Source organism: Gorilla gorilla, chromosome 5 (assembly GCF_029281585.2).
Source record: "Gorilla gorilla gorilla isolate KB3781 chromosome 5, NHGRI_mGorGor1-v2.1_pri, whole genome shotgun sequence".
In the NCBI taxonomy this organism is placed as follows: Eukaryota; Metazoa; Chordata; class Mammalia; order Primates; family Hominidae; genus Gorilla; species Gorilla gorilla.
This window is the reverse complement of record NC_073229.2, coordinates 65,520,083-65,544,780: the sequence shown is the minus strand read 5'-3', so window position 1 is coordinate 65,544,780 and position 24,698 is coordinate 65,520,083. Positions and strand designations below refer to the sequence as shown.

At 37.4% G+C, this 24,698-nt stretch overlaps 1 pseudogene; it reads left to right on the top strand.

Annotated features, from left to right (window-relative positions):
• The first annotated feature begins 1,289 nt into the window (after nucleotides 1–1,289).
• LOC101130757 (large ribosomal subunit protein uL15-like) lies at nucleotides 1,290–24,698 on the top strand (annotated as a pseudogene).

Sequence of the window (24,698 nt, the reverse complement as noted above, 5' to 3'; positions counted from 1 at the left end):
ATAAGTACCTGCTAAGAGGCTAAAAATCTAAGCAAGCCTATTAGCAATCTCACTGTGCTGAGCAGAGAACACATAGAGTTAAGTGTCTGCTTATTTGAAGGGATACTATATAAGCTACCTAAGACTTCTTGAAGAACTGCACCCTAAAAATTAAGGTAGAGTGGAAATAGATCAGATCTTCAAACAGACAGACGTCAAGCATAGAAACCAATTAAGCCCTGGTTGAATTAAGGTAATCTGTTCTTCTCTGGAGGAATATGATCATCCAGAGCATGTACATTATTTCATACATGATGTCTGATATTCAATCAAAACTTACCAGGCCTATGTATCAAGAGAAAAGAACAAGATATAGAACAGACGGTAAAAATAGACTCATAGGGATGCAGATATTGAAGTTAATAAGCAGAGCATTTAAAATAAACTACGATTTACATGTACAAAATTTAACAACAGGATAAAGAATTTCACCAGACAACTAGAGTTAATAAGAAGAAGTATAAAATGGAAATGGAAATCCTAAAACTGAAAAATACAATAACTAAAAAAAAATGCAATAAATAAGTTAAAGAGCAAATTAGACACAGCTGAAGAGAAAATTAGTGACCTATAATTTCAGTATGTAAAAAGTATCCAGGTATAAGATTAACACATATATTTGTGGTCCCAGAAAAGGACAAGAGAGAAAAGGGGCAAAAGCAATATTTGAAGAGATAATGCCAAGATTTTCAAAAATAATGAAATATATCAAACCACAAACTCAGGAATCATTATGAACTCCAACAATGTCAAATAAATCAATTTCTAGGCATATCGTAGGAAAACCAAAGACAAGGAGAAAATCTTTAAAGCAGACAGAGGGTAAAAAAAAAAGACACCTTACTTTCAAAGCAGCAAGAAAGTGATAATGACAGGTGCTGTCTCAACAGAAATAATGAAAGCTACAAAGTAAAGAAAAGTTTGTCTTCAAAGTGATGAAATAAAATATTTGCTAACCTAAAATTCTATTTGAAATAAAAATATACTTATAAATGAAAACAAAGGGTTTTTTTAAGTAATAACAATAATAGTTTCTTGCCAGCAGAATTGCGTAAATATAAATACTGAAAGGCATTCTTTAAGAAGGAATATAACTACAGAGAAAGGCACAGACATTGAAGAGTAAAGACCAATGAAAAAGGTAAATATGGGGTTAAAGCTAAATAAATTTTGTCTTATAAAACAATAATAAAAATGCCTAGTGGACTTAAAAATATATAGAGTCTCTCTATGTTGTCTCAGTTGCTGACATGCCATCTGGAATGAGAAAGACCCAGAAACTTTGGGGCCACATGAGCCACGGCCACTGCCTCATCAGCAAGCGCCAGAAGCACTCAGGAGGCAGTAGAATGCTGGTGGCATGCATCACCACAGGATAAACTTTGATAAATATCACCCTGGCTACTTTCGGAAAGTTGGTACGAGGATTACCACTTAGAGAGGAACCAGAGCTCCTGCTCAACTGCCAATCACAATAAATTGTGGACTTTGGTCAGTGAGCAGACACAGGAGAATGCTGCTAAAAACAAGACTGGGGCTCTCCCACCATTGATGTGGTAGATTACTACAAAGTTCTGGGAAAGGGAAAGCTCCCAAAGCATCCTGTCATTGTGAAGGCCAAATTCTTCAGAAGAAGAGCACAGGAGAGGATTAAACGGTGTTGGAGTGGGGCTTGTGGTGTGAAGCCACATGGAGGGAGGTTTGTTAAATGCTAACAACTGCAGCAAAAAAATAAAAATAACAAAACAAAATATATAGAATATTAAGATATGACAAAAAGGGCAACCAAAAAAGGGCAAAAGGGAGGTAAATGAAGTTAAAGCATCCCAAGGTACTAACATCCTTCAGGAAGTGGCAGAAATAGTGACTTACGGTGAACTGTAATAAGTCAAGGATGAGTATTTTAATCTCATGGTGAACTGTAATAAGTCAAAGATGAATATTTTAATCTCTAAGAAAATGATAAAATAAGGTATATAACAAAGATCATTGAAGGGCTAAATTATAAAATAAAATTGATTCATTTTTTATTATAAAGTAGATGAGACAGATATAAAACAAATAGCAAAATAAGTGTAAACCCAAATATTTCAATGATGACATTAAATGTAAAAGGTATCATATTATAATTAAATGAGAAACACTGTAAGATTGGTGAAAAAAAAAATCATATGCTCCTTTCAAAAGCCCCCACCACCACCACCTTAAATATAAGGACACATAGAGGTTGACAGAAAAAAGTATACGATCAGTGAGGTGTTGAAGCCGACTCACACTAGCTCATGAGCATCAATGATCATATTTTTGGAAATATTGTGAGCCAATTAATGTCATGCTACAAGCTTGAAATCAGTCCTGGTAAGAGTGGCTACATCACGGAAGGTGGCAAACGCCACAAATCAGTGCTTCTCATTCCTAGAGAGCTGATTGTTAAAAATGTACAACATGCCTTGGTATATAATGGAAACAAAACCAAAAGAAAGCGGATATAGTTATTTTAATATGAGTCAAAGTAGGCATAAGACTACTACTAGATATTAAGAGGGACATTTTGGAATGCTAAAAATGCAGTACACTGGCCAGGCATGGTGGCTTATGCCTGTAATCCCAGCACTTTAGGAGGCCACGGTGGGGTGGGGGGGGGGAATCCCTTGAGGCCAGGAGTTCGAGACCAGCCTGGCCAACATGGCTAAACCCTGTCTCTACTAAAAATACAAAAATTAGCTGGGCAATCACTTGAACCCGGGAGGTGGAGGTTGCAGTGAGCGGAGATTACGCCACTGAACTCCAGCTTGGGAAACAGAGCGAGACTTTGCCTCAACAAAACAAAACAAAACAAAACAAAACAAAAAAAGGCAATACACCAAGAAGATAAAACAATTCTTGAAATGTCCATGCCCACTAACATAGCTTCAAATATATAAAGTTGATAGGATTAAAAAGAGGAATAGTTTCCCAATCATAGTAGGAGATCTTAACATATCTTACTATTTTTAATAAGACAAAGGAAAAAATTAGTGAGGGTATACAACTGTGTCGTATGAAATATGTCATATTTCATATTTCAATATGAAAGCCACTAGGCAAACGGGACTGACTATTAAGCACTTAAAATGTGGCTAATGCAAATGGAGAATAGAATTTTTTATTTCATATATAATTTTAATTAATTTAGTTTAAATTTTTTAAACTGAAGCACTGTACATTTTTTTATTGTTAACCACAATTTTATTCTTTTGGTAGGGCTTCATTTCACTTTCACTATTGAGGACTAAGCTCTAGTTCTGTTTTTTTTTTTTAATCTTGCTCAGATTCCTATCTAAGGGGTCTGGGGAGTCATGCCCCACAAACCATAAATTCTCATCAGATGAGGTTATTTAATCCCGTATATCATGACTTTCCGATCTGACTCCGGCATAACAAGGAAGATGCAGAAATGAGTAGAGATGCGAAAACTGGTACTATAACCAATACAATATCTTTTTTTTTTTTTTTTTTTGAGACGGAGTCTCGCTCTGTGGACCAGGCTCGAGTGCAGTGGTGTGATCTCAGCTCACTGCAACCTCCGCCTCCTACGTTCAAGCAATTCTCTGCCTCGGCCTCCCCAGGAGCTGGGATTACAGGCACCTGCCACCACACCCGGGTACTTTTTGTGTTTTTAGTAAAGACAGGGTTTCGCCACCTTGGCCAGGCTGGTGTTGAGCTCCTGACCTCGTGATCCACCTGCCTTGGCATCCCAAAGCCAATAGAACAACTTTTTAAGAAGACTGAACAAAAGGATGCTGCAAATTCTACAATGAATGGCAATTTTACTTTTCTATGACAAAGCAGAGCTGTTTGTTTGTTGTGTAAAAGTATTTTTAAGGATTGAAGTGAAGAATATTTATACATCTTTATCTCTATGTAAGAAGTTCACCCTCAGTAGTCAAAGAAAAATTGGCAACACTGTTCTCCTGAAATCAGGATTGAAAGTCCAATTTTAAAAAGTTAAACAATATATAACATGATCTAGCCTTATAACTTAGTCCATCTATAAAACAGCTTGAGTTTTGCAGAAAATAGAAAACCATTTTTAGATAGAGATATGAGAAAGTAAATTCTAATTTTAGAAATGAAAATTTTGCTAGAAAATTCTGAGGAAGGTAAAAAAAGATATTTTACTTTCGATAATCTTGTAAATATCTTTGGTTGAGCCACTAAACCATTGATCATAGATTATGAAATTTTTCTAAAAAATCAAAGATTAATTGACTGAAAATCTGAAAAATTGCAAGTAATTTTCTTTAGCTTTACTTGAGTCATACCACATAACAGACCCTGCCCAATTAATATTTGGAACATACAGTGTCTTGGATGTTCCAATTTACAAAAAAAAAAAAAAAAGGTGTACATTTGCAACCTAAAAATTTGAACTTTTGGCATGGATATTCTTCAATCTTTTACATCTGTCAAAGAAGAATTTCAACTAGACATGAAAAAAGTGGTTTCTATCACAACAGATGGTGCTTCGGTTATTTTAAATCAAAACTCTAGGTTTACTAGAATCTGAAACCACAGACTCAAGTTTTCCTCTTACTTCATTCCAATATGTGACACTTAGTGAAAATATTTGTGCTCATCTTTCTGAAACAGTCTCTATGAAGAGTGTCATGCATACTATAAAATTCTTCACTATGTAAATATAAATGTTATGAATCATCAATTTGTGGAACAATTAAAAGAAATAAAAGACAGTGAATGTAATTGTCTTGTGTTCTTTGCCAATTGTTGTTGGTTGAGTTGTGGAAAAGTTTTACAAATATTTATTGCAATGTTAAGTCCAATTCTAGAAATTTTTGAGACCAAAGGAATGCCTATCAAATATTCAATAATCAAAGGGAAAAAAAACAGTAGTTTGATTTGTGCTTACTGACTGGTATCACACTGCATACGAAGGAGCTAAATTTTCAAGTTCCAAGGAAAGAAAAAGCTATTGTAACCTACCTAGACAAGTGTGTGAATTTATACTGACAATGAATTTTTTTATACTACAAATCAATAATGATGATTTTTATACATTTTCATAATATGAATCAATATATAGAAGATTTTAGTTGTAATTGAAAATATGTAAATTGGTAACAAACACTACAGGAAATTTAGGTAAGGCTTTCTTGATACTGATAAATTTTAAATTGCTTTCACTTTTCATAATACCCCTTTGAAATTGATATTAATTTGTATATGGTAGTTTGTATAGCTACTATTATGAGTTATTTTTGTACTTATTTTTATTTTATGAATACCCTTTAGAACAAGAATACCCTGTCTTGTCCTTCAGTTTTGTTTTTAATTATTTAAAGCATAAGTTCTTTGACCAGACTTTATTTCTACTTGTGAAATGATAACTCATATATTTTACAGGATTCTATTACAATAAATTCTATTTTATGATACAATGTAAAAAAATTTAGTAAATTTACTTAACTTGTATAGATGACTTTTTTTCTTTTTTGAGACAGAGTCTCACTCTGTCCTCCAGGCTGGAGTGCAGTGGCACAATCTCTGCTCACTGCAACCTCTGCCTCCCAGGTTCAACTGATTGTCCTGCCTCAGCCTCCCAAGTAGCTGGGACTACAGGCACCCACGACCACGCCCAACTAATTTTTTGTATTTTTAGTAGAGATGCGGTTTCACTGTGCTAGCCAGAATGGTCTCGATCTCCTAACCTCGTGATCCACCTGCCTCGGCCTCCCAAAGCGCTGGGATTACAGGCCTGAGCCACCACTCCCGGCCGACTTTTGAAAATTATATCCTTTCCTTTCAAAGTCAAATCAAGTTTTCTAAAACAGATAAATCTATTTTCTCAATGTGGATGTGAATTTTTTTAAATGACATTTTTGCCATTTGATTCGGGTACTAAAAACATTTAAGACTGGTTGGAACAACCTGGATATGTGAGTCTGTGAATCTACATTTTCAACAGTAAATTGTATGGGATCTAAACACAGGTCAAAAGTTAGTACCTGCCATTGCACTCCAGCCTGGGCACAAGAGCAAAATTCCATCTCAAAAAAAAAAAATTAGTACCTGCATTGAGATGTGCTGTATATATAAATTATGTATCAGATATTGAAGGCTAAATATGAAAAAAATTTCATTAATGATTTTATACTAATCACACTTTGAAATGAAAATGTTTTGGATGCATTGTGTTAAATAAATATATGACAAATTAATTTTACCTTTTTTTACTTTATAATGTGAGCTACTAGAAAATTTTAAAATAAGAATTACGTATGTAGTTAGCCTTATATTTCTATTGGATTGTACTAATATAGAAGATTTCAACAGCAAGAATGACTGACGTGACTTAATTGACATTTATAAAACACGGTACTCTACAACTACATAATATACATATTTTCACGTGCACATGGAACATTTATCAAAATTTATCATATGCTGGTCCCTAAAGCTAGTTTTAATAATTTTCAAAGAACTGAAATTACTCAAAGTGTAATTGCCAATGTCAATATAACACTCAAGCAAACAAAAATATGTCAGCTGGATTTATCTTATACAGTGGTTGAAATGTCAAGTGTGACGAATATAAAGCCACATATAAGAAATAAATATTGCATAAAATCATAGCACTCAATAATATAGAGACCTACACATGTGTTAACAATATATATTTTAAAAATAAATAGGCCAAGCGCTGTGGCTCACGCCTGTAATCCCAACACTTTGGGAGGCCAAGCAGGTCGGATCACCTGAGGTCGGGATTTAGAGACCAGCCTGACCAACATGGAGAAACCCCATCTCTACTAAAAATACAAAATTAGCCAGGTGTCGTGGTGCATGCCTGTATTCCCAGCTACTCGGGAGGCTGAGGCAGGAGAATTGCTTGAACCCGAGAGGCGGAGGTTGCAGTGAGCTGAGATCGCGCCATTGCAGTCCAGCCTAGAAAACAAGAGCGAAACTCCGTCTCTAAATAAATAAATAAATATTATGTGAAAGGACCTTAGGTTATTTTAGATATTATTGTCAATAAAATGGTTAAAGATTATTTTTAAACATGGTTTTTATTAGTTTAGAAAAATGAGGTCTTACTCTAGTAGTATTTCTGAATAACAGAAAAATAGACACTATAGCTTGATGAGTAACAATGTAATTTGAACTTTCCAATGAGACCATTTTTAAGACACAACTATTTTTTATTCAAAATGGTGGGAATTCCGTATTGCAGTATTTACCCACAAAACCCAGAACTTTCTACCACAAGAATATAATAATGGGATTTACTTTGTAAGAACACCATTATCAAATTAACAATTATGATTCATAAATAGATAAAATATATATTTTTTTAATTTCCAGGACAATTAGTGGATATTCAAAAGGGATTTCTTTTCTTTTACTTTTTCTTTTTTTAAAATAAAATAAAATAGAAGCTACTTTTAGGAGGAAAAAAAAAATGAACCATTCAGGTTATTTGGGTTCAATACATGTAGAAATAAGATAGAAAACAAGCCATTATAGAAACTGGCACTTTGCTTTATATTTGCACGTTCAGTACTTGTTTCGCAAAGACTAAGAATGTGTGAATATTGTCCACCAGTTGGCTGATTTAGAAGAACTGTGCTCTAAAAGTCCCTAGTAGCCTAAACTTTTAATTGGACACTAAAAAAAAAAATCACTTGCAGTAATCAAAAAGTTCAATATTAGAAGTAAAAAGGATAATAAGCAGGAAGACCTCAAAAAGCTATATTTATTTAAGGAGTAAAGACTAAATTGGCTTGCTAGGGAGGGTAAAGTGAATTACCTGTAAACTCTTCCACACAGCACTACACTCCTATTAAACACATTGGAAGAGAGTCTTTGTAGCAAGAACCACAGAACACTTTTCTTCTCTCCAAAGTGGGTTTGCTCCCCAAAACTACAGGATGGTGAAGAACGTAGATCCCTCAGTTTTCTAAATTTCCCTCTGTCTGACCTTACTGTTTTACCAGTATTTGTTCTAGTCTTAATTTTTTTTATTGTCTTCTTCCTTTAAGCAGTCTCAAATCCTTTGTGGAATAGCACAGTTATTCATGAAGGAAAGCAATTAAAAATAGGCTTAAAAATATTATATTTTTTACCTTCTTCATTGTCAAGATCCCATAATATAACCTGTTAGCTATGTTTCTCAATCGATCATTCTTAATTTCATTTCTTCTTACCTAGGTTGCTGGGATGGCTTGTATCTTCATATGTAATGACCAAAATGTCCTGCAAGTTAATGAACATGGTTATTCTCAACCCAATGGCTAGTGCCTCCTCTCAGATTCATTGATTTTTTTTTTTTAATTCACAAAAGTAGGAGGCCTACTTGAAAGCTATGGAGAGCATTGTCCAGCCACTGGCCTCCTGTACTGGGAGAGTGTAAGCACAGTGGCCTGTGGGCCAGCATATCTCTTATTTATCACAGCCACTGAGGTCTGGAGTTAGGCACAGAGGTGAGCGTCAGGCCAGAGCTCAATGAATAACCAGTCATCACAGGTAGACTGATGGAACTGGGAATCATATGCCGAAGAGTTAACAGAGTGTGGAATAATGAGGTTAATATAAATAGTATGAATTAGTTTTAGCAAGCATTGCCCAATTCACAGATCTACAGAATCAAATATAAAACCTAATCATTTCACCTCATTCAAAGCACTAGTGATCTTTATTCATGTATTTTCTCTGAAACATACTTACTTAAAGTCATGGCCAAGTATTAATTTTTGTCTTTAATGCTTTGAGGTGATAGGAGTAGGTTGACTGACCTTATTAAAATCTCTGTGAGGTTTTCTAAAAAGGTGCTCCATCGAGTGCATACAGACATGGACTCACACTTTCGCAGAGATAGTTAATGGCATGATACCCAAAGGATTATAAATGATTCTGCTATAAAGACACATGCACACATATGTTTATTGTGGCACTATTCACAATAGCAAAGACTTGGAACCAAGCCAAATGTCCATCAATGATACACTGGATTAAGAAAATGTGGCACATATACACCATGGAATACTATGCAGCCATAAAAAAGGAAGAGTTAGTGTTCTTTGTAGGGACATGGATGAAGCTAGAAACCATCATTCTGAGGAAACTATCAGAAGGACAGAAAACCAAACACTGCATGTTCTCACTCATAGGTGGGAAATGAACAATGAGAACACTTGGATACAGGGTAGGAAACACCACACACCAGGGCCTGTAGTGGGGTGGCAGGGGGGAGGGAGGGATAGCATTAAGAGATATACCTAATGTAAATGATGAGTTAACGGGTGCAGCACACCAACATGTCACATGTATACATATGTAACAAACCTGCACGTTGTGCACATGTACCCTAGAACTTAAAGTACAATTAAAAAAAAAAGAAAAGAGATTACAAACACTGCTGTTCTTGACACATGAAGCCCATTAAAACCTGATTTCAAAAATCTAATATAGATTTCTTCTAGAAGTTTAAATGTAAACAAATCTTGAAAGCTATATGATTTATAAAGATAAATCTGCTGAAATATATATATATTGAGTCTAGCAGCCACTTACAGTGTCACTGAAGCCTTGCAGGAAAGTGGCATGCCTGGACTCCCTCTCACAACATTACTGACATGAATACAGGCTACTTCTATAACAATAATGACATTACAGAATTAGCAGCTGACTTTTTAAAGTCAGAGACTTGTTATACCTTGTAGGTATTGATAGCATTAGTTTTTAAATAGAAAATAATATAACCAAAAACAAATAAACAACAAAAAAGATAATGAACTTGGAAGTCAGACAGACCTGTCACCTTTCAGCCACTTGATTTTGGAGAAGTTTCATGACCTCACTGGGCCTCGGTTTCCTCAGCACCTGGTCAATAAACATATTTCCATCTGCTTTATTTCTTCAACCATAAAAAAAATACTGATGAAACTTTTCAGAACTAGCAAGTCATGAAGATAGGATACAAAGTCAAATTATGTTTTTTCTATTGTAGTCAGCTGAAAAATGGCTTCCCAAGTATGTCCATTTCCTAATTCCCAGATCCTGTAAATATATTACCTTACATGGCAAAAGAGACTTTGTAGATGTCATTAGATTAAGGATATTGAGATGGGAAGAGTATCCTGAATTATCCAGGTAAAACCAATGTAATCGCAAGGCAGAGACAGGCAGGTTAGAAAGACAAGAAGATGTGCCGATGGAAGGAGAAATTAAAGAGCAAGAGAGAGATTTGAAGATGCTATACTGCTGACTTTGCAGATGAAGGAAGGGACCACCAGCCAAGGAATGCAAGTAGTTTCCGGATACTGGAAAAAACAAGGAAACAATTCTCCCCTAAAGAATCCAGAAGGAATGCAGCCCTGCTAACATCTTGATTTTAGGACTTCTGACATCCAAAGTGTAAGGTAATACATTTGTGTTGATTGAAGCTGCTAAGTTTGTGGTAATTTTTTACAGCAACAATACATCTTTCAACACTAATTCCACTCAAACAATTCCATAGTGGATGATGTGGCATTCTGCCCAGCTAGTGGTAAGTTCCTTGGAAAAAATTGCAACACTTGTCAATAGACTGAAAATGTGTTCATCATTTGACCCAGTCATACCACTTCTAGGACTCAATTACAAATAAACAGTGATAAACTTGCACAGTGCTTATCCTGGTACTATTTATAATAACAAAAAATGAAAATAGCATAACTATCCACTGATAAGGGTGTGGCTGCATAAATTATGTAGCATGTAAATTATGTATGAAACATTATCAACTTATACATGCAGTACATCCTCAACTGTATTTTTTAATGCCTGGATAAGAATAAAATGACAATTAATAGAAAATATAACAAAATGTATGAAGAGGTTATCCTCTAGAAGGTGAGTAATTTTTATTTTTCTAACCAATATCTTTGTGTATTTCCCAAATTTTCTATAAAGATATATATGATTCTACATATGATTCAATTATTAAAAAGAAGTGTTACACTATGTTGGTAAATCATGCCACAATTCAATATGAAAATGGATTATTAATAAGAAAGAGACTCCTGACATAATAGAAAACCACCAATCTAAAAAAAAAAAGAGAAAAATAATCTGCACATTTAAAAATTTCAACATATTTTTTAAGTATGGCAATATCTAATTAAGCAAAATTATGTTTCACATATGTGATTTTCTGGATAATTGAAGCCACTTATTCCCTTTACATTCTCACCATTTCAGTGATCTTAATACTACGAAGGTGGAAAATTTTGAATCATGTGTTATATATTTCTTTTTTTTTTTTTTTTTTCTTTTTTTGAGACAGAGTCTCGCTCTGTCGCCCAGGCTGGAGTGCAATGGCGCTATCTCAGCTCACTGCAACCTCCATCTCCCGGGTTCACGCCATTCTCCTGCCTCAGCCTCCTGAGTAGCTAGGATTACAGGCGCCGCTACCATGTCCGGCCAAGTTTTTGTATTTTTAGTAGAGACGGGGTTTCGCCATGTTGGGTAGACTGATATCGAACTCCTGACCACAGATGATCCACCCGCCTCAGCCTCCCAAAGTGCTGGGATTACAGGCGTGAGCCACCGCGCCCGGCCTCATGTGTTATATATTTCTACCCATCATTAGATCAGGAGTCAACATACATGATTTGTAGGATCGTTCGATACCAGGTGCACCGCTTAAGATGTGTGTATTTCCAATTCCTTACCTATAAACTGGAAATAAAAATTCATACTCTGGCTACCACACAAACTGTTTGGGGGGGTCAAATGAGATAATATGTATTTAAAAACCTTCAAAACTAGAAAGTACTATACAAAAATAAGAAATATAAATTATTTTTGTATTCTAGGAAATTCAGAGCTATTATTGTAAACATCAGTATTTGTTGGATGCTGCATTAAATGATGCCACATGAGTTGTCTAAATATTCAGTGCTAATTGTTCTTCATTTCATAGGCCAATGTCCCATGTTTTTGTGAATTAATTCTTCTTTTTAGAGTCTATGCCATGATTATTTCTTAAAAGGCATAAGAATGAATGGGGGAGAGAATCTGAAGATACAGGACTAAAATGTATATGTATATGTGTGTGTCTATACATGTTTATATATATACAGGCAAACACACTTATATGCACCCTCTTTTTTGTTTATCCATGTTTTAATTGTATTTAAAAAACAGCAATTCTCTCTCCTTTTAAAAAATTTACTACTCTATTTTTCATATAGTTAAGACTTTGGCCATAAATCTACCCTATATCCTCATGTCAGGAAAAATGCTCTAACTTCTAGTCCTGTGAGACTTCTTCTTTTTCTGCCATGGAGATTCAATCCTCTAGCCCTTCTGTTTCTTCTATACACATGGAAGATACAGGCCTCAATTCTGAGAAGAGAAGCTATGAGAAAAATGAAACAACCACTGACTCCTCAGGGTTATTTTATTTGCACTTTCTGAGTCATTTTGATTCACACAGGTAAGAGTCAGGGTTTAAATTAGACAATTTCTGGCTGGGAAAGTTATACTGTTCCTAAAATGGAACGTGGAGAAAGGAGGTGTGACAATAGTGTAAAATGACTCATCGTCAGCCACAATTAGACTTTCTCCATTGCCTGCCAAGTGCTCAACAGTCCTGGGCTCAGAGCTGCACAGTCTCTGTTAAAGGCTGCCTTGGCTTCTGGTAATCTTCCTCAGTTACTGAAAATTATTGATCCTGTTTCCACACATCTCAATGTTAATCGGTTTCTCCTGAAGTGTCCCCATGGACACCAGAGACCAGCTTGACCTGTTAAATAAGCAGAGTTGATTCCTATTAATATTTTCTCTCTTTTAAGTTGAAGAGTTAGACACCACCAACTGAGGCAACTTTTAATTTGTTCTTAAAATAGGACAATCATTTCTGGATGACCCACCCACATGAGTCCCTATCACTAATAGTGATTCAGCAGTATAACTGGTACCAAGAGAGAAGGCAGGACAGGGCGAGACCTAGATGGAAAGAAAAAGATCGCATAAGAGTTAAAATCATATGGTCATATGGGCTTTAGAATCAATGAATTCAAATCCTTGATCTATCACTTCTCAGCTATTTCCAATTATCAATAAAATGAAATATAAAATATAGATACTCAGTTCTCAATATAGTCCTCTCAAGAATGCAAAGAAAACTTCCATCATGGGATGCTGGCATTTCTGGTTGCAGCATATATGTAATCTGCATTTAAAAAGTAATAAATTTAAAAACCCAAGGTGCCTATGAGAAAACAATACAAAGAAACAAATCAATCTCTGTGCTTGCAGTTTTGTTTTTGGCTTTTGATTTGCTAATGCTTTATGAAAATCAAATTCTAGATCAACAGAAGATAGATTTCAACAGCTTCCACCATAGCCTGTGTTCCTTGGGACAGCATTGGCTTTATATCTAATACTTTCCACTGTTTTTTAACTGAGTCTGCTTGAAGGACACACACTGTGTTTCACTGCCTTATTGCATGTCCTGTGGCACCCTGAACAGTGTTAGGCACATAGTAGATATGCAATGAATATCAATTTACTGAAAGAACTCACGATTCTATTGTCCTCAGTGCCTCTGAATGCTTCCTATGACAGTAATGCAAATGTTTGTCTTTTTCTGCAGATGCCATCAGTTAGGTTTGCCCTTTCTAAGGGAACTCAACTGTTTCTTGGAGTGTTGCTATTTGAATTTCATACTTTTCTGTTGTAGAAACAAGATGATGCCCTCAACCCCCACCATTCTGAAGAAAGACAAGTGCAACCAACCTGCTTCTCCAGAGATCTCCCAAGACATCAATAATGGGGTCAAGGAAAACAGACTCCCTTGGGGTAAGCCCCACTGCCCTGCAGAGGAAGAGAGAACTAGTATACTTGATCTAGGAACACACCTCCCATTGACCTACAACCCTACCTACCGCCAGCATCAGTGTAAAGAGGGGGCTCTAGAAACTCACCCTCTCTGGCCCCCTCTAGTCAGAGCCTCACCCCACCCTCTCCTTTGGATCCACATTATTCACTTTATTCCTGTTTATGAAAACCACCTCAAAAGCCCCAAACTGCAAGGCCACCCCTCATCTCCCACATTGTGAGGGTCTGCTCATCCCCATTCTGTCCATCTCTTCCACCGTTCCCCCAATTCTGAGATCCTTCCATTGTGCTATTTGGATTCCTAGCAAATCACAGAGGACAAATCCCCCTTATTGTCATCTCTTCTCTGAATGTTCTCTCACTTTCTTGTTCTTCAAACAGAAATCAGGTCCTCGGGAGTCTTTCCACCCCACTGACACCCATGATTCATTGATTCTTAAATCTCGTTGCTGTCCACTGCTTCTGCCCTTCTTGGTGGTTTCACTCCCCTCCTTATGCAGCTGAAACTTCATAGTTAATCCTTTGCATGTACCCTTTTGCCCTTAACCCTCTCTCATTTGCTCCCACTTCCTTGGCAAACCACAAACTTGGCTAAATCCAACATTACATTCCCTGCAGCCCACTCTAGCAGTGGCTGATTTTCCCCCAGACCTGGAAGGGACTAAGTGTCCTCCTTGCCTGCCCACAACCTCCATTGCTGCTTTTGGGCTGTTCTCTTTCCTTCAATTCTGAATTTCACTGTAACTGTCATCTGCTGCCCCCAAGTTCTGCCTCTGCCTCCTTGTTTTCCATAGGAACTCATGGTTCACCGTCACTTCGTACTATTTTGGTGCTAATCCTTAGTCATTTCAATATACATGTAACTGAGACTTTTAACGCCTGGACTACCCCCATGGTCATACTCTAAGACCTCATCATTACCATCCTTTACAGAGCTGTGCACCCTTCACAGCCTCAGGTGTGCACATCCCACTCTCTGCCAGCTGCCTCCTAACTGCAGCTCACTCCCTCTAATGCCTTATGCTAACTGTCTTTCCACCACACTGACAACCAATATTCATCAATTCTTAAATCCCTTTACTGTTCACTGTTCCTTGCTTCCTTGATGGTTTTGCTCCCCTCTTTACGCAGCTGAAACTCCATAGTCAACTTTTGCATGCACCCTTTATGCCCTTATCCTCTCTCATTTGCTCCCACTTCCTTGGCAAACCACAAACTTGGTTAAATCCAAATCAGCACCTTCTCTGCCTACAATCTCTTTAAATTTGTGACCACTAAATCAAGTGGCCTCTTTATGCTGCCCAGCAGTCATAAGATACCCTGCTTTCCAAAGTGACTATTCCACACATTCTCTTCTCCTCTGAAATTCCACACTTCCTCCCCCATTCTTATTCTCAGCCAATGATCTTTCTTCTATTTCTCTGAGAAAATAGAAGCAAATGGAAGAGAACTTCCACAGACTCCCACCATCACTGCTGCTCACCACCAGCATCTATGTTCAATGACTCTGACTTTCTACCTGTTACCAGAGCTGATCCTCTGCAAAGCCAGCCCTGCCCCTTGGGTACTAGATCATAGCTAAGGGAAGTTTTACATTGCAACTCATTAATTTTTCCTAGCTGCGAGGAGCTTCTAAAAGAATTTGAAAAGGACATTTCATAACAGTTTGTCAGTACAGGAGATTTTACTATTATTCATATACACAGCAGGTCACAGTGAAGGAAAGACTTGACTTGGGTGGCCGTGACAGCTGACTGTGGGCAGCCGTGAAGTAATGGAAAGAACACCAGTTAGGTGTTTCAATGCTAGTGAGTTTAAAGTGACCTTGGGAAATATTCCAGAGTTATAACAAACTGAGTTTGAATCATAATTCTGCTACCAACTGGCTTTACTATTTGGACAAATTATAAAGGCCTTTAGTTTCCTGTACATAACAGTACTGCCTCATGTGTTGTATTGAGGACTAAGTGCACAGAATCATATAAAATGTTCTTTTTTTTTTTTGAGATGGAGTCTTGCTCTATCGCCCAGGCTGGAGTGCAGTGGGGCTATCTCGGCTCACTGCAAGCTCCGCCTCCCAGGTTCATACCATTCTCCTGCCTCAGCCTCCCTAGTAGCTGGGACTACAGGCGACTGCCACCACACCCAGCTAATTTATTATTTTTTTTTTTTTTTGTATTTTTAGTAGAGGCGGGGTTTCACTGTGTTAGCCAGGATGGTCTGGATCTCCTGACCTCGTGATCCACCCACCTTGGCCTCCCAAAGTGCTGGGATTACAGGTGTGAGCCACCACACCCAGCCTAAAATGTTATTGAAATATATAATTTTCATGTTTAGTTTCTTCTTGATGTGTTCATTTTACATGGTTAAAAAGTAAAAACATTTTAATATTATTTCCATGCCGTGGAAAGAAGAAAAGTGACCAAACCTTGCCCCAGCCCCCAAGATGTCCATGTCTTACTCCCCAGAATCTGTGACTACATTACCTTACCTGGAAAAGAGAATCTGTAGATGTGATTAAGGATTTTGACATGCAGAAGTCATCTTTTATTATCTGGGTGGGCCCAGTGTCATTATAAGAATCCTTAAAAGTAGAGGCTGGCACGGTGACTCACTCCTGTAATCCCAGCACTTTGGGAGGCCGAGGCAGGCGGATCACAAGGTCAGGGGTTCCAGACCAGCCTGGCCAATATGGTGAAACCTCGTCTCTACTAAAAATATAAAAATTAGCCAGGCATGGCAGTGTGTGCCTGTAGTCCCAGCTACCCAAGAGGCTAAGGCAGGAGAATTGCTTGAATCCGGGAGGTGGAGGTTGCAGTGAGCTGAGATCATGCCACTGAACTCCAGCCTGGGCGACAGAGCAAGACTCTGTCTGGAAAAAAAAAAAAAAAGTAGAAAAGGTACTCAGAAGAGTGAGGTGGAGGAAGATTGACTACAGAAAAGGAGGTCAAAATGACTCAGTGTGAGAAGGACTCAGTGCATCCTTGCTGACTTTGAAGATGGCAGAGCAGTGCCAAGACATGTGGGCTGCCTCTGGAAGCCGGACAAGGCAAGCAAGTGTATGCTGCCCTAGAAGCTCCAGAAAGGAACACAGCCCTGCTGACATAGCCCTGCTGACACTTGTATTTTAGCCCAGGGAGACCCATTTTAAACTTTTGACCTCCAGAACTGTAATATAATAAATATGTGTTGCTCTAAGCTACTAAATTTGTGACAATTTTTTATAGCGCTATAGGAAACTAATAAGCATGTGTGTTCAGTACAACCTATGCCTCACCCCCACTTTGCCCGGCTCCTAATGGTAACCACATTTACCACTTTCTGCTTTATTCTCCCTGTGGATATATTTTTAATAAACAAGTACATGTGTGTTTACTCTAGCTTTTTTCTTTCTTATGCAAATATTCTATGCTATATACAACAACTCTGCTCCTTGTTTTTTTTTTTTTACTTAACAATGCACATTCTTGTTCTTTCTTTGCCCCACAAAGTAGCCCCACCCATGACCCAAATTTTTGCAATCAAAATGTCTCCAGACCCTGCTAAACATCCCTCCCATTGAAAGCCACGTTCGTAGATGGAATAAATACCTCAATCTAGGGAAACATCTTTACAGGCTGCGGGTACAGAAGAATTTCTTTAAACACAACTTCAAAAACACAAACATAAGGCAAAATGTGGATCAATTTTATGACATCACTTAGGCAGTTGTATCGAGAATTAAACTGTAAGAGGTTAAGAGCTGAATCCAAAGGACCAACCAGGCAGTTCTTAAACTAATTTGGGGAATCCAAGGCCACACAGCAGGGAAATGGTGGAACCAGAATTCAAACCTGTAGTGTCTTATTTCATGCACACACTCTACCTCTGCTTAATATCCTTCTAGAGCGTCAACATAAGGAATATTGCAGGCTGGTAAAAGGCCTAAAAGAATTAAGTTGGCTCAAGTATTATCAAGTTTCCTTAAAAATAGGTTATGTGATGAAGTTCAGGTTTTATATTCAGAGGATTCATAAAGTTATACACTTTCTGAAAAAATACAATGGGAAGATCTGGGATAATGTGAACACATCTTTATACCAGGAGGAAGTGACTCATGGCTGATGGGAGAATTGAACGTTTTCAATGAATAGCAGAAAATCAGGTTAGAAGACAGAAGGGTAAAGCTATGCTTTAGTAGTTGTGTCATATAAAAATTGCAAAAGAGAGGCAGCTCTTGAGACCATCTGAAGAAGGCTCACAGATGTTGACCCTGTTCAAATGCCACAGCCTTCAACCTGCCTGTTCAGTGGGCAGGGACGTTCATGACGCCTCAGCCAGAGGCCTCTATGGTCATTAGAAGAGGGGATTCACCATCCTTCATTCTGTCCTGTGCATGTTCCACTACCCTGCATTTTATTTTATTATGGTAATAAACACACATTATAAAATTTATTATCTTAACCATGTTTAAGTGTATAGTTCAGTAGTGTTAAGCATATTTACATTATTTTGAAAGAGATCTCCACAACTTTTTCATCTTTTAGTGCTGGAACTATATATCCATTCAACAATTCCCTTTTCCCCCCTTCTCTGGAAACCACCATTCTATGAATCTAACTACTTTCTAGACCTCATATAAGTGATATTATGTAGTATTTGTGTTTTGTGATTGGCTCAATTTACTTGGGATAATTTTCACAAGTTTCATCTATGTTGCAACATGTGACAGGTTTTCCTTGCCTTTAGGATTGAATAATATTCCATATTTATATATGCATACATATATATATATAAAATATTCCATATGTGTGTGTTGCTTTCTACCTCTTGCCAGTTGTAAACAGAATCAGTATGAGACCCCACTTTCAATTTTTTCAGATATATACCCAGAAGTTGGATGGCTGGATTGTATAGTAGTTCTATGTCCTATTTTTAATTTACTGAAGAATTCCCATACTGTTTTCCACAGCAATTATACCATTTTACGATCCCACCAACAATGCACAAGGGTTCCAACTTCTCTGTATTCTCGCCAACACTTGTTATTTTATGTTTTGTTTTATAGTGGTGTAAAATCAAGGAAAAATGACTGAGGCAAGTCTAGATCGATTTCGAGGTTTATTTTGCCAAGGTTGAGGATGCACAAGGGAAAAAGAGACACTAGCCACAGTTGGATCTGCAGCCCATACATTTGCCAAAGAATGTTTGGAGACTTCAGTATTTAAAGGGGAAAGAGCAGGCAGTAGAGGAAAGAGGAAAGAAAAAGGAGGACAGTAGATAAAAGTGGTAATCGGTTGCATTCTTTTGAGGCTTTGATCACTGTTCACTGAATTCACATTTTACATGTGAAAAGAGGGGCTGCAGAAACAGTCAACTACACATTTGTGTGGCCTTCTCCTCAGTGAATCTGCATTTCTACATAAGATAAAGTAAACATAGAGTAGAAGAAGCAGTCAAATATGCATTTGTCTCAGGCAAGCAGAAGGATGACTTCCAATCTTATCCTTGTCCCTTACCTATGAATATAAGCTGTTGATTTACATTGTCAGGGTGAAATTCAACAGAATTTCTGTTTTAGAGTAAAAATCTTGGAGCCCACAAGGAATTTCACTGTAAGCAAATTGTGAGGGAGGTCCCCTGGGGAGGTAAGTGGCATTGCATCTTTGCAGCTATCTATTTGGAAACAAAACAAGAGGCAGTTTTGCACCATTCAGTTCCCAAACTTAATTCTTCCCTTTGGCATGGAGAGTTCGGGGTCTCGAGATTTTATTTTCCTTCCACAGTAGCCATTGTAATGGGTGCGAGGTATCTTGCACTTTTCAATGGCCATGGGTGCACAAGCAGTTCCAGATTCTGTATAGGAGAGGATTAGGGGTGCTTTCTGGTTAAAATAATGCTACATTTGCATCATACTTTATATAGCAGCTGAGAAAATGTAATTGTCCTTAACTAATATGGAGAGAATGGAGATTTCATAGACCTTGTGAGGTAAGGTTTGGGTGGAGTGAAAGTTCTCCCAAGCCACCTATCACTGGCAAATGATGATTCCTAAGCAGGTCTTGTTGGCTTCGTGTTTTCTGTCATGTGTCCTTGCCATAAAATACTTTACTCCTGAATGTTTACAAGTTGAGCTTCTTTCTTCGTTTTATTATCTGGTGACCCAAATAAATCCTTCCACCTTTTATTTTTAATCATTTAACCAAAAACAATAAGCTTAGTGTCATGCTTGGAGCATTTTACTTCTGCTTTGGACAGATGTCATTTCAGCTATCACTCACTCTAAGATTTCAACCACCAGGTGGTGCCTAAGTGTTTATTAAAATCAGTTGTGTCTGCCCTGTTAGCCAAGTTTTAAGTTAATTTGCCTAATAAGTTATTTATGACTATATAGTCACAGCTACTGCATTAGTTTTTTATCATTGCTGTGACAAATCACCAAAACTTATTGGCTTAAAATATCACAATATGTTATCTTACAGTTTTGCAGGTTAGAAATCAAAAGTGGGCCTCACTGGACTAAAACCAAGGTGTCAGCTGGGCTGCATTCCTTCTGGATGCTCCAGGGAAGAATGATTTTCCTTTCCTTTTCCAGTTTCTAATGGATACATGCATTCCTGGGCTCACAGCCCCTTCCTCCAAACTCAAAGCCAGCAGCAAAGCAGCTTTATATCTCTCTTGCCTCCCTCTTGCACTTATAAGAACACTTGTAGTTATATTGGGGCTACCTGGATAACCCAGGATAATCTTACCCACGTTAAAGTCAGCTAATTAGCGAATTCAATTTCATCTGCAACCTTCATTCCCCTTTGCCATGTAACCTAACATAATCTCAGGTTTCAGGGCATGTCTATCTTCAGGGGCCATTACTTTGTCTACTACTGCTACCATAAGTTCTGGAACTTTTAACGTGTCTTGACTTTTTAATACTCTGCCCTGACATGCTAAAGTCAAACAGCATCAACATTTTTTTCTGGAGTATTCAAAGGATGGATGAATGGATGGATGGATAGATGATTTGATATTCAGACAAATGTGAGGTATTAATGTGTTTCACACATACAAATCCTATTTAACTTCATGACCTTCTCCTGCACCCCACTTGAGCTTATAGATATGAAGTGGACATTAATTCCAGCTACCATCATTACCAGGCTCAAACATCCAATTCCTAGCTTTTTAATTTTGAAAATATTAGTCTGTGAACAAGACAAAAAGTTTTAAAATAGTACTTGAAGATTCTTTTTTCCAGATTCAAAATGGGTTTTGGCATTCACAAAATAGGTTAGGATTCTCCTGGCTGTGGGGAGAGAAGACATGGAGAAGCAGGAAAATCGTTTGCTACTAGCTAAGGTGTCTAAGACAGGTCCTGAGCTCTGGGGTTAGATCCCAGGTTGGCAGAGAGTGTAGGGAGAAAGCAGATGATAAGTTTGGGGGACCAAGAAAGGAGGAAACTTGTCCACACCCCTACCTGGGATTTTGGAATATAGCAGACAGACTCACAAACATTCAACACACTATAGTGGCAGGGGGTGTAGAGGGAAAAAGGCTGTGGGAGCTGTTAGGGGCAGAGAGGGATAAGCAACCTGACTGTGTTTCCCCGACTTCAGAGAGACATGAGATACCACCTGTATCCTCTCCGCACACCTGAGAAAAGGACATGGAAGTTAGGAGAAAGAGAAGAGGAGAAAGAAGTAAAACAAACCATTTGTCTAGATATATTCATAGAAATCCTAGCAGATGCTGGGAAAGAGTGATGACTATCCCCAAAGACCAGATGGTACAGAGCCAGGGCAGATGCCCTCATAGAAACAGCAGCCAAAGATTTGAGACCTCCTTTATGCTGACACACAAAACTATGGAAGCCCCTAGAACTTAAATGGAGTCTCAGGAAGAAAAGAGAGGGAGGGAGTAAGGAGGACAAATCCTGAACTGATTGAAATTCGCCTAGAGAAAATGAGTTTATTTCGAATGGGCTCAATTTATACATATATATATATAACTTTGCTAAAGGTGCAGCAAGGTTTAAAATTAAGTTGAGATTTTTAAAAATTCTATTTCTTATACACATGAGTACATGGCTTCAGACTATATGTCTACTAAATACAGATAATGTCTACTAAATAGACAGATAAATAGAACTATTAAGCCATACACCTCAATTTTTTGCTCAAAACTATGCAATCATATTAATGTACTAGGTGAAAAATGACATACTTGAGAAAGCTTTGTGGTTGTTAGAAAACCTAAATTTTGATTCTCAGTCACTAGCCCCAATTTTCTATCTATAACCTTTACCCTCTTCCTCATAGAAATAAGTGTTGATGTTTATGTGCATTTTTCCATATTTAATGGGCAATAAATACCAGTCACAAAGTCAAGAAGTTATTTGCATGAGTATATGTCTAATACCATAAATCTAAAAATCTGAAGTATACAATGTATATTGTGTAAGAATCTTAATATTAGGCCTCTCCACAATTGCTCCACTAATAAAATACAATAAAAACTTAAAGGGTGAATATCAGGATTATCATTTGGGGTAGGGTATCAGCATTTGGTACCCAGCCAAAGACAAGCTCAAGTAAAGTATTTACTAAGATTAGTAATAGTATGGCTCTCTGAATTGGGAGCTGGGTGCTACTTTGAGCCTCTCCCACATAGGAATAACTGCTGGCCTCTTCAGCATAGGAATAAAGCAAGGGTTTCATTTATCCAAAGTTAATCATGACTTAATTTCTAGTCCCTACAGTGACACCATAAGCCTCACAGTAGTGTAGGGACACTAGAGAGGTTCTCAAGGCATTATGGTGTTGCTGACTGCAAAATAGGAAAATAAGGCTTGGAAAAGCTTTTTAACAAACTCAGTCTCTCTCTCTCTCTCTCTCTCTCTCATTTTTAAGGCGTTGTTTGTGCATAAAGAAATAAACACAAGGCAATACTAACAAGACATGACTTCTGTGAGCTACAGAGAAAAGAATGAAACCCTTACTCATAAATTAATCATAGAGGGAAGCTCTCCAAAAACTACACAGATATAACTCTTAGCAACTCTGTTGTCACCCACTCCTAACTCTGGCTGACAGCAGATTGTAGAGTAGTTAAGGGTCATTGTTGAACAAGTCTCAGTTTTAATCTAGTAAAGAAAACAGAAACTTGAGAAATTAGTCAGAGAAAAGTATGTCCTATGACATCCTAATTATTCATTATTTATTCAGATAATTAAATGACGTAAGAATAGTAGGACAAGAAAAATAAAGATGTGAGTATTCAAAAATAGAGGGCTGTTTTTATTCATTTAACACTAGATTGTATACATAGAAAAATCTACAGATAAGAGATCAGAAAATGTAAGTAAATTTAGCAAGGCTGCTAGATGTAGGAGCAATACACAAAGAAGGAAATTTTTTTCTACATAACAGAAAAACAATTAAAAACGAATACTTTTAAAATAACAAAAATATCAAAAAACACCAAATACCTAAAAGTGAAAAATATACAAGACACAGAGAAAACTACAAAACATGTGGAGAAATTAAAGAAAACCCATTGACCAAAAGACTAAGATGGAAGGGTAAACTATGTTGATGAATTAAAGACAAAAATCTGCAAAGATATTAACTTCCTACAAATTCAATTTAATTCCAATCAAAATTCAGCAGATTGTTTTTGTGTATATTGACAAACTGTACTTAGACTCATCATTGCATAAGGTTAGGCTTAGGACAGCAAAGTTTTAAACCTAACTCTGCCTCTTTCTATGTGACCCAGTCCAACTGACTTCACCTATCTGAGTCTCACTTTCCACTTCTATTAAAGTGGAGATAATAATGTCTCCCTCACAAGACTCCTGTGCAGATAAAATTGGCAAGTTAAATAATGTTTTTCAGTTATCTACTCCTCATATTTCCTATTTGTCTCTCTCCTTCTGTAGGCTATAAGCTCTTTGAAGACAGGAACTGGGTTTTGTTCACAATTAAAAGTCCAACAAAGATGCTCGATAAATTTTGCATCAATAAATGTATTTTGAAATATACAATAAGAAATAGATGGCATTTCAAGCAAATATTGTGCAAGAAGGAGCTCCTGTAGGAGCTAAGAAGGGTTTCCTAGTAAGTGGGCAAGTATGTGATTAAGGTATCTGGGAGCAGACTCCTACTCAAGTCAGGGAGGGATCTGGGAATCAGTCCCTGGGGAAAAGGAAAGACTGGAGCAAAGTGAAGGCCCAGATTTATATGGACTTAAAATCAGAAAGGAGGATCAATACATGGCACAGAGTCACTATTAGGGCTGGTACAATATGGAAAGTTGTCTCCAGGAGAATGGTGGAAGCCCTGTTACAACTGGGGCACATGATCAAAAAATAAGCAAGGAGTTTCATTAGATATTGAATCACTCAGCTCATAATGAAAAAGACTTCTTATACTTCCTTCTGAAGGTCAAAATCAGTCCTAAAGCCTAAGGCGAGGTTGATCCTGAAGTTTAAGTGAAGTGACCTTCACTGGGGAAAAACATTTCTTCAGAGATTGGGGTCTAAGCAGAATCATTGCATATTGGAGACCCTTACATACACATTGATTAAAACATAAAAAAAATGAAATAATTGTTTTCTTTAACCCTATTGGGGGGACTTTTTATGTGCAGGTCTTCTCCACTTAGCTCCCTTTGGTGACAGGGCTGGACAGCAGCAGCAGGGGATGGAAGAAAGAAGCAGCTCTTCCTTGAAATCTTCTGAGACCTCAACAGAGGAAGCTTATGGGAATGGACAGGAAGCTGGACTGAGCCCACTTGCCTAG